Source organism: Macrotis lagotis, chromosome 1 (assembly GCF_037893015.1).
Source record: "Macrotis lagotis isolate mMagLag1 chromosome 1, bilby.v1.9.chrom.fasta, whole genome shotgun sequence".
NCBI lineage: Eukaryota > Metazoa > Chordata > Mammalia > Peramelemorphia > Peramelidae > Macrotis > Macrotis lagotis.
Window position 1 is genome coordinate 471,624,078 of NC_133658.1, and position 12,077 is coordinate 471,636,154.

General features: G+C 33.8%; 1 pseudogene; it reads left to right on the top strand.

Moving 5' to 3' along the window:
* The window catches only part of LOC141504743 (tubulin-like protein alpha-4B), an 82,999-nt pseudogene that overhangs the window by 54,337 nt on the left and 16,585 nt on the right, over nt 1-12,077 (top strand).

Here is a 12,077-nt window from a genome sequence, read left to right on the forward strand (position 1 = left end):
AATATATTAGATCAAGAAGACAAAAGTGTTCTTGAAAGAATACAAAGAACACCTATAGAAGGAGATCCCAGAATAAAATTTCTAAGGCATATCATAGTCAAATTCCAGAATTCAAAATTAAAGGAGAAGATACTGCAAGGAGCCAAAGAGGAGCAATTTAGATACAAAGGAAGTACAATCAGAATTACACAGCATGTATTGATTTCAACAGTAAAGGTCCTAAAATCCTGGAATATGGTATTCTAGAGGGCAAAGGGCCTTGGGTTACCACCAAGAATTAACTACCCTTCGAAATTCAGAATATGATATCAACATAAATTATAAACTTTTTTAGGTTTTTGAAAGACTAACGAGGTTAAGGGGCTTGCCCAAGGCCTTGCAGCTAGGTAATCATTAACTGTCTGAGGGCAGATTTGAAGTCAGGTACTCCTGACTCCAAGGCTGGTGCTCTATGCACTTCACCATCTAGCTACCCACTAAAATATGAACTTTCAACGAAATAGAGAACTTCCAAAATTTTCTAATAAAAAAACAGAAGTGTAAAGAAAATGTAATCTCCAAAACACAAGAGGTACATAAACAAGTAAATGGAAAGGAGAAAAAATACTAGTTAAGAACATTAAATTGTATATATCACGAAGGGAAGATACCACTTGTAACTCTTGAGGATATTTCTCTAAGGATAGTTAAATAGTTGAAAATAGTTGAAAGGATTGTACTTAGAGAATATGAGTACAAATGAGTCATGAAGTGATGTTGATTATAAGGGGTGGTGAAGGTGAAATAGAGGGGGAAATGGTCCCTAGAGGGTTTATATATAACTAAGTCATGAACTGATAACTTTTGATTAGTTACATTGGTAAAGGAGGGTTGTAGTACAATAGGGACAGAGGGAGGTTATGTACTTAGAAGGGAATAAAATAAATAGAACAGGGAGTGATCTTGCATAATTCCAATCTTTAGTTTACATGAGTAAGAGTACTGTAGTTGGTTCTTCCCCTTTTCTGAAGAAGACCAAAATGGCATTACCATCTTTGAGAAAAATTATAATGTGTCCAGCTGTGATCGATAAGACCAATGCAAGCTTAGAATGCTCTACCACAGGTCAGGGATAAATAGCCCATGTGAACTCCTGGGATGCTTACTCTAAGCTTATGTATGTCATGTTTTCTTTGAGCTACTTCCATTCTGCCTTCATAGAATGCTGTACCCTTTCTGATGTGGGCTTGCCTTGCTAGGCAGTCATGCGCCAGTGTCTCCCATTTTATACAATTAATTAAAAAATTCTTAAGAAAGACCTTCAGAGTGTCCCATTATTACTCCTCTGACACCCTGTGTGAGTTCTCTATAAAAGAGGCGTTTTGTCAGATATACTTCTGGTATACTTGCAATGAGCCCAGCTCATTGTAGTTGGACTCTCAGTAGTAATGTTGGAATGCTAGGCAGTTTAGCTCAAGAGGGAACCTTAGTGTTTCATATCTTCTCCTTCCAGGTGACTTTCAGACTCTTCCTAAGTCAATTTAAATGGAAGTGAGGAAGTTTCCTGATATGGAGCTGGTAGACTGTTTAGATTTCTTTATTTTTAATTGATATTTTATTTTTCCAAATATATGTTATGAAAGTTTTTCAACCCACATTCATATGCCTATGTATGTTTTTAAGTTTACAAAATTCCCTTCCACCCTCCCTTCCCATCCTCCTCCTCTCAGCAAATAGTTTACTATTGTGCATATGAATTTGTGTTAAACATCTTTACAGATTAAAGTTTTCAGTGAGAGGATTTAGGATTAGAAGAAAGAAATACATGGGATATTTTTAAAAGTGAATGTAGAGTTCATGAGATTCTGAAGGATTTTTGTTTTGTTCTTTTTTCTTTATCTGCATGGGGATATAGCCTTGTCCTTGTTGATCATCTCACATTGTTGTTAATATCTATATTGTTCTTTTGGTTCTGTTTCTGACACTCAGCATCAGATCCTGTAGTTTATTCCATGCTTCTCTGAAGTCTGACTATTTATGGTTTCTTACAAAACAATAGTATTTCATGATATTTATGTACCACAACTTGTTTAAGCATTCTCCTCAATTTACAATTATTTGCCACTACAAAAGGAGGTGCTAGAAATATTTTGGAACATGAGGAACTTTTCCCAATTTTTAGGATTTCTTCTAGCTATATACCTAGAATTGGAATTGTTGGGTCAAAGGGTATGAATAGTATTATTGCTCTTTGGACATAGTTCCATATTGCTCTCCAGAATGATTGGATCATGTTCACAACTCTACCAGCAATGCATTAATGTCCCAATTCTCCCACAAATTCTCCAGTACTGATCATTTCCCCTTTTTTCTCATCTTAGCCAATCTGATAGGTATTAAGTAAACCTTCAGAGTTATTTTCATTTGCAATTCTCTAATCAGTAAAATTTTGGAGAATTTTTTTATAGAATTATAGACTTGCCAGATTTCAAAGGCATATAGCAATAAGGTCAGCACAATGGTTCTGTAGACCTTCCATTTAGTTTTTAGTCTAATACCTCTTCTCTTCACATTTCTTTCTTGTGCCTCTCTAAGATTGAGCTAGCTCTGGCAATGCATGTGTCAACTTCATTGTCAGTGTGTACTTCCCTGGCAAGGACACTGTAAAGGTAAGTGAACTTCCCCACAGTACTCAAAACTTCTCCATTTATGTAGACAATGGTTTCATATATGGATGGTGCGGTGGCTGATGGAGCACGTGTATTTTCTTGGTTTTAATTGTTAGGTCAAATTTAGAGAAAACAGCAGAGAATCAATGGATCCATACATTGATGCATCTCAACTTCAACTGTAGTGAGTGTACAGTCATCTGAAAATAGAAGAACATGCACCAATACACCCTAAAATTTGTTCATGGCTTGTAGTCTTTTAAATTTGAAGAATTTACTATCATTGTGGTACCTGACCTTAATGCTATGTTCATCCTCAGTTAAGACATTTGATAACATGGGTGAAAACATCATGCTAAAGGACATAGGAACAAGAGCACATCCTTTTTTCACTTCTTTGATGACAAGGAATTTTTGAGAACATTGTCCACTATCCAGAACCCAGGCAAGTATGCCATCAAGAAATTGACAGGCAATATTGATTATCAAAGACCTTGGCCAGATTTACAAACATTATGTGCAAATTTCTGTTTGATTCATAGCATTTTTCCTGGAGTTGTCAGGCAACAAACACTATATCAATTGCTTTATAATAACCCTTTCTGTATCTTTACTGGCTTTTTAGGAAGGTGACTATCTTCCAGGTGAAGGATCAGTCTATTGAGAAATATCCCTATGATTATCATGGAGTAATCTATTTTCTTTACCTCAGTAGGTATGTGCAATTAAGACATCCTTGAATGCTTGGAGAATAAGCTCTTCATGACATAAACTTGAAAAATTTAAGTCAACTTATAGATGAGCAATGGATTCCCCCACCTTGTAGATCTAAGCTAGAATAAAATCAGCCCTAAATGCCTTGCCACTTGAAATGAGCTTTAAAACATTCAAAAATCTTGATTAGGAACTTCATCTAGGCACTGATTGACTTCAACTTGAAATAAATGATAAGTGACTTCTGCATTTATTGATGATGGTCTGTTAAAAACTCTAGAGAAGTGTTCAGTCCATATTTCTAGGATCATGTCTCTATCAATGTGGCTCCAACAGCACTGAGTAGGTGAGAGGCACTATAGGACTTTTGCCCATAAATAGCCTTCAGGGCATCATAAAAGTAGTTTGGTTTATTACTGTCTGCATAAAACTGAATCCCATCTGTATTGGTTGGAGTACTATAGAAACAGAGGAAGACAATGTTCCCAAAATTTAGTTATAGAGTATTATAGCATTATGGTTATAGTGCTAAAAGGACAGATGGAGAGAAGCTTCCAGATATTTTGGTTAGGAGAAAGTAAAAGTATTAGAGTCAGAAAGCTATAGAGACAGAGGGAGAGAGCGTATCTCATAGGTTGGTTAAGTAGGGTTGTACAACTATGGTTGGAGTACTATAGAGATGATGGGGACTGGACATGAAAAGATCATGAAATGATTTTGCTTTGCTTGATGCTTTGGCAACAATTGTAGGGAGTAGGCTTGGAGGTGGGCAACAAATGGTACATAAGTGATTTGGATTTACATAATGCTTGTACTCATAAGGAATGTGTGTTCATGGAGAGTACATGAAAGTGGTGGTATAAATTGATTACAATTTGAGGTACTTTATGACTGTTGAGGTGTATATTTCTAATGGAACAGAAGAGGGGAATGTACTTAATGACTATGAGGTAATACTGCTTATCAATCAGTCAAGCAACTGATCTATGAACCTTTGAGAAAGGTACTTCTATCAGGACAAATAATAGAAATATATTTTGAAAGATGAGTTTTGGTAAAAGACAAGGCTAAAACAATGAAGTCATGAAAAGAAGCACTATACAAGGACTAGGCATTAATGGATAAATAACAGCAGATGAAGAGACGTAAAAACTTATTACAGTAGAGGGTAAAAAGAGAGGGTATGAATACTGAATAAATCCTACTTTCCACAGATTTGACCCAAAGAGGGAAAATATACATTCCCAAATCAGTTTAAAAAATCTATCCCTTCTTACAGTGTAGTGGGGGGGGTAGTGGAGGGAAATAAAGGGAAAGAAAGGACTCATAAATCAGAAGCCAAAGGTAAAAGTAAAAGAAAATTAAAGTTAAAAAGAAATAGAAATGTTAAAGGGGACAGGGAACAACACATTGGTGAAAAGGGATAAGGGAAGAGAAAATTACAAATGAGAAAAGATACTATGGAGGGAAATACAGAATTAGTAATTAGCAATTAGTAATCTTAATTTTAAATTTGAATAGGATGAAATTTTCCCAAAAAAGAAGATAGCATAAAAACAAGAATTCTACAATATGTTGTTTACTCATTTAAAGCAGAGAGATAGGCACAGGATAAATGTAATAGAATGGAGTAAGATACATTATGCTTCAGTGAAAATAAAAAAAAAAAATCAAGGGAAATACTGATCTCAGACAAAACAAAAGCAAAAACAAATTTCATTAAAAGGGATGATGAAGGAAACGTCATCTTCTCAAGAGACAACATAGGTAATGAAATTTTGTAGTTATAAAATATATATATATATATATATATATTTATATATACTAAGTGGATTAGCATGAAAATTCTAAGAGGAAATACTGAATGAAGTATAAGGAAATATAGACAGCAAAACTATAACAGGGGACCCTATATCAGAATTAGATAAATATAACCATAAAATAATAAGAAGGAAGTTAATAAGATGATGAAAATCTTAAAAAACTTAGATATGATAGATTTCTGTTGGAAACTGAATGAGCCTCTCAGCATTCCAGAGAGCTAGAACAACTCTATTAGAGTGGTTATGGACTAGATTATCCTATCCAGAAGAAGAAAAACAAAAGAGAACAAAACTCACGCAAAAAAAAAAAACCCCAACCCTTCAGAAGCTGATGAATACTTAATAAAACTTATCTCTTATGCATTTCTTTTCCTTAATCCTAATTCCTCATACTGAAAATTGCTAATCTATAAACATGATTATCAACATAGGTATGTACAATGTTTACCTGACTATTAATGATGATAGCATGAAGCTAACATGCTTCTAGAGCTTTTCTCTACCAAAGATAAATGAAGCCTCTATTCTGACATTCACACTACAGATCCCACCAAGAAAATGAGAAGATTCAAAGAAATTTTCAATTATAGACATCTTAGAGGATCTTCAGTGAAGGACTGACCCACTAGGGGAAAGGGGAAGTAAAGTCCAGGAGAACCAAGTGCAGGAATGTCAGCAGGAGACTTTTAGTCTCAGTGAAATCCAGGTCCCAACAGCTTAACAAAAGCAGAGGTCCCAGAAGTTGGATAGCAAGTCAGCAGGGAGGACCCCAATGCCAAACAAAATCTGAGCCCAGAGAATACTAGGGTAAAAGAGAGAATTGGGTCAGGAACAACCTACTGTTAAGTCAGCACCTGGATGTAAAGGAGGAAAAACCTCTGCAAAAGCAAAGTCATCTTGGCCAATGGAAAACCAGGCATCAGAACACAACCCCAGAAAAAAGAAAGCTGGGATCTACATTCCTGTACTCCAGCAGCAGAGGTAAAAGATCAAAGGTGAGCAAAAAAGCTAAAAGAGTGCTCACTATAGAAAACTACAGACAATGATGATAACAATGCCATGTCTGAAGAAGAAAGTGTGTAAAAATTACTCACAGAGGAAGTATCTTCTATAAATTGGACTCAAATACAAAAGCTCATCAAAGAGCTTAAAAGAATTTAAAAATCAAAGAAGAGAAAAAGAAGATAAATGGAAAAAGAAATGAAAATTATGGAGTAAAATTATGAAAAATTGACCAAAGAAATCAACTCTGTTGAAAGTAAAGCTAAACAACTGGAAAGGGAAACAAAGATGCTAACTGAAGAAAATAAAACACTACAAATTAGAAGTGAACAAAAAGAAACCAAAGAATCTAGAGGAGTACAACATTGCATCAAACAAAATAAAAAGACTGAAAAAAATTGAAGGAAATATAAAGAACCTTATAGTGATCTGGTAGGATCTGTAAAACAGATCCAGAAGATGCAATCTATGAATCATTGAACTACCTGAAAGCCTGGATCAAGAAAAGAACCTGGAAATATCACACAGGAAATTATAAGGGAAAACTGTCCAAATCTAACTAGAACAAGATAAAATTATAGCCATTGAAAGAATCCACAGAACCCCTCCAGAAAGAGACCCTAAGATAAAAACTCCAGAACTCTCAAATAAAGGAGAGAACATTGCAAACAGCAAAAAGAAAACAATTCAAATACAAAGGAAACACAATCAGACTAAAACAGGACCTATCAACCTCAACATTAAAGAATCTGCATACCTGGAATAGCATATTTCAGAAAGCAAAGGAGTGGAATTACAACCCAGAATGTATAATGTTGCAAAATTCAGCATACACTGTCAGGGGAAAGGATGGAAATCCATTCAGAGAAATCCAGAATTTCGAGAATTTCATGACACAAAGATGAGAACTGAACTGAAAATTTAATTATCAAATAGGTGACTCAAGAGTCGCATAAAAAATGTAAATGAAAAGGGGAAGGAAAAAACAAAACAAAACAAAGCAAACCGTAGTCAAGATGTTCAAATTGTATACAATCTAAAAGGGAAGATATAACACTTCTAATTCTTTGAACTTCTTTTAGGATAATTAAGGGGTAGTAATTGAAGAGAATGACCTTAAATTGTGTCTTATCTCTCCATTGAAGTGGTTTAAGATGATACCATTATGTTTGAGACAGAAAATCTGAAGAAAAGCCAGGGTGTTAACTTTAAACTTCCGAGTCGGTGTCTCTGTAAAATAATTTGTAGTAAAGTTCTCAGGTGAGACCTCTAAGTATCCCAGAATTTAAATATCTTTAAAATTTTTGCAGCTAATTATGTCAGGCTTTGACTTAATCCATGCTTCACTTAACACGGGATTAAGTACCTGAGGGAGGGAGTAAAGTGGGAGAAAAATAGGCCTTTCTTCAGTTAAAAAGGGGTTAAGTACCCTGTGTGGGGAAAGGGGTGGTGGTAAAGTGTTAAAGAAAATAGGTCCTGTTTCCCTTGAGGAGGCCTTAAGTACTCTGACCCTGAGTGGGGGAGGGCAGGATAATGTGTGAGAGAAAACAGGCCTGGGGGAGGGGCACAAGAATGGTGTATTTAAAGTAGTATAAGGATTGTGTATTTAACATGACACTTGAAAAGGGATAAGGTAAAAAATGATTATACTTACAATTTGATGTAATTTGAATCAAAGCTGCTTATCAAGCAGTGATGATAGATTGATAAAAATATGAGCTTATCAAGCAATCAAATAATCAAACTGTGATTGAAGATGCCTAGTTAAAAGTATTAGAGCAGTTAAAAACACACATGAAAGCCAAAAAAATTTATAATTTTAGAGGTAAAGAAGGGAGATTATAAATAGTGAGTAAATTCTATTCAATCAATTTAGCCCAGAGAGGGAATAAGATACATTGCTACTTGGGTTTAAACATCAAACCTAATCTACAGGGAAGGAGGTAGGGTGGAGACTGGGAAAGGGAAAGATAAGGGAAGAAGAGACTGTTAAAAGGGAAGGGAAAGTGTAAGTGAAAATAAATTGAAAATTTAATTTGTAAAAGAAAAGTCAAAGGAGAAAGGTCATAAAATTTTGGGGAGGAGAAATTAGAGAAAAGGAAAAAAGATAAATATTAAAGGAGAATGATGGCATCGAGGGAAATACAGAATTAATAATCTTAACTGTAAATATAAATGGGATGAACTGTCCCATAAAATGGAAGCAGAGAGCAGAATGGATTAAAAACCAGAATCCTACAGTATGTTCTTTTCAAGTAATGCATTTGAAGCAGAGAAATACATACAAGATAAGGGTAAAAGGTTGGAGCAAAATATATTATGCCTCAGCAGAAGTAAAGAAACTGGGATAGTGATCCTAATCTCAGACAAAGTTAAAGCAAAAATCTATCTCATTAAAAGAGATAAGGAAGGAACCTACATATTCTTAAAAGGCACCATTGGAAATGAACCTATAGAATTACTAAACATGTATGCACCTAGTAGTATAGCATCCAAATTCCTGGAGGAAAAGTTCAATGAATTACAAGGAAACATACACAGCAAAACTTCAATAATGGGAGACCACAATCTCCTTTTCACAGAACTAGATATATCTAACAACAAAGTGAGCAGGAGGGCAGTTAAGAAGGTGAATGTAATCTTAGAAAACTTAAGATATTATAAATCTCTGGAGAAAAGTTATTGGGATAGAAAAGAATATACCATTTCTCAGCAGTACATGGCACCTAAATCAAAATTGATCATGTACTAGGCAGAAAAACTTTATGATCAAATGCAGAAAGGCAGAAATAAAAATACATATTTCTCAGATCATGATGCAATAAAAATTACATCTAATGAAGGGTCAGGCAAAGATAAACCAAGAACTACTTGGAAATTAAAATAATTTTATCATACACAATGCGTGCATCAAACACCATATATTAGAAATAATCAATAATTGCATCCAAAAAAATGATAACAATGAGACAACATGCTAAAATTTGTGGCATGCAGCCAAGGCAGTTTTGAGGGGAAAGTATATCTTTCTAAATGTCTATATAAATAAAATAGAAAAAGAGATCAATGGATTGTTTATGCAACTAAAAAAGCTAGAAAGAGGACAAAGTAAAGATCCCCAATTAAATACCAAGTAATAAATTCTGAAAATCAAAGGAGAGTTTAATAAAATTGAAAGCAATAAATTTATTTATCTCATAAATAAAACTGAATTGGTTTTATGAAGAAGCCAATAAAATAGACAAACCTTTAGTTTAATCTGATTTGTAAAAGGAACAAGATAACCAAATTTCCAGGAAAATGAAAAGGGTAATCTAATCACCAATGAGGAGGAAATTAAAGGAATAATTTGAAACCACTTTGCCAAACTGTATTTCAATTAATTGAAGAAACTAAGTAAATTGGATGAATATTTGCAAAAATACAATACCTAGATTAACAGAAGAGGAAATAAAATATTTAAATAACCCCATTTCAGAAAAAAGAAATTAAAGAAGCTATCAATAAACTCCCTAAGGAAAGGTCTCTAGGGCCAGATGAATTTACAAGTGAATTTATCAAATGTTTACGGAATAATTAATTTGCATTCCACTTAACAATTTTATAAGGATATTTATTTTTAATTAATTAATTGATTGATTGATTAATATTTATCCATTTGTACATGTAAATTTCCAAGTTACAAAATTTCCCTCCCCCCCCCCTTCTCACCTTCCTTTCCTCAATGCTGTTAGGGGAAAAGATGGATATCCATTTAGAGAAATGTAGGATTTCCAGAATTTCGTAATGCAAAGATGAGAACTGAATAGAAAATTTAATCATCAAATAGGTGACTCAATGGTTGCATTAAAAAAAGTAAATGAAAAAGGGAAGGAAAAAACAAAACAAAACAAAGCAAATCTCAGTCAAGACCTTCAAATTGTATACAATCTAAAAGGGAAGATATAACACTTCTAATTCTTTGAACTTCTCTTAGCATAATTAAGGGGTAGTAATTGAAGAAAATAAACCTAAAGGTGTAATTGTGTCTTATCTCTCCATTGAAGAGGTCAAAGATGACATCACTATGTTTGAGACAGAAAAACTGAAGAAAAGCCAGGGTGTTAACTTAAAACATCTGAGTCAGTGTCTCTGTAACATAATCCATTGTAAGGTTCTCATACATATTTTTTCTCATCCATATACATAGATACATATTTTGTCAAACATTTTTACAAATTCATCATTTCTGGCATGAGTATTTCGGATTAAGGGAAAGAAATATGTAAGAGATAATTTTTAAAAACTATATGCCAACGTTGTTTTCTTTTCTTTTGTTTTTCTTCCTCTGGTTGGGAATAAGATAGTTCATAACTAGTCAAATACATTTGTCCTAGCTCTCTGGACTGTCAAGAAGAGTTTCTTCCATCAAGGCTGTTAATCTCCTAATTGATGTGTATATTGTTCACTTGTCTCTACTCCCTTCACTCAGCATTGAATCCCTCAAGTCATTCCATGCTTCTCTAGAGTCTGACAATTTATGGTTTATTATAGAACAATAATATTCCATAATATTCATGTACTGTAACTTGTTTAGCCCTTCCCCAATTAATGGGCATCTCCTCCATTTCCAATTCTTTACCACTACAAAAAGAGCTGCTATGAAAATTTTGGAACATGTAGGTCTTTTTCCCATTTTTTTTTACAATTTCTTCTGGATATAGTCCTAGAATTGGAATTGCTGCATCAAAAAGGGTATGAACAGTTTTATTGTTCCTTGGGTATAGTTCCATATTGTTCACCAGAAAGATAGGATCCATTCACAACTCCACCAGCAGTGCATCGATATCTTAATCCCCCCACAACCTCTCCAACATTGTTTATCTTCCCTTTTTCTGATTTTGGCTAATCTGAGAGGTGTGAGATGATACCTCATTGTTGTTTTAATTTGTATTTGTCTAATCAATAGTTATTTGGAGCATTTTTACATAAAATTATTTATAGCTTTAATTTCTTCACTTGAAAACTGTCTGTTCAAATCCTTTGGCCATTTATCAATTTGCGAATGCCTTGTGATCTTACAAATCTGATGGAATTCTCCACATATTTCAACAATGAGACATTTACAAGAAATCCTGGTTGTGAAGATTGTTTCCCAACTTTTTGCTTTTCTTCTATTTTGGCATCATTGGTTTTATTAGTGCAAACCCTTTTTAATTAAATAAATCAAAATTATTCATTTTGCAGTTTATAATGTGATCTAATTCTTCTTTTGTCATAAATATATCCCTTTTTCATAGATTAGATAGATAGCGTATTTTTTTGTCTATTATTTTATCTATTATATTGTTATTTATGTCTAAATCCTGTGCCCATTTTGAACTTATTTTGGTATAGGTTGAGAAATGTCAAGCTCTACCTAGTTTTTGCCATACATTTTTTCCAGTTTTCCTAACAATTTTTGTCAAATAATGAGTTCTTAGACCAGAGGCTGATATCTTTGGGTTTGTCAAATTGTAGATTGTTGTAGTCATTTACTGCCATTTCTTTTAAACCTATCCTAATCTACTGACCCACATCACTCTATTTCTCAACCAGTACCAGGCAGTTTTGATGACTGCTGCTATACAGTATAGTTTTAGATCTGGTAGAGCTAGACCACCTTCCTTTACATTTTTCATCAGTTTCCTTGCTATTCTTCCCGTTTTGTTGCTCCATATGAATTTTATTACTATTTTTTTCTAGCTTGGTAAAGTAGTTATTTAGTACTTGGATCTACAAAAGCTATTTAAAAAAATAGGAGTTCTGCCAAATTCCCTTTATGACATGAATATTCTTCTAATATCTTAACTAGGAACAGGTATAAAGAAAATTATAGTCCAATCTCCCTAATGAACATTGATGCAAGAAT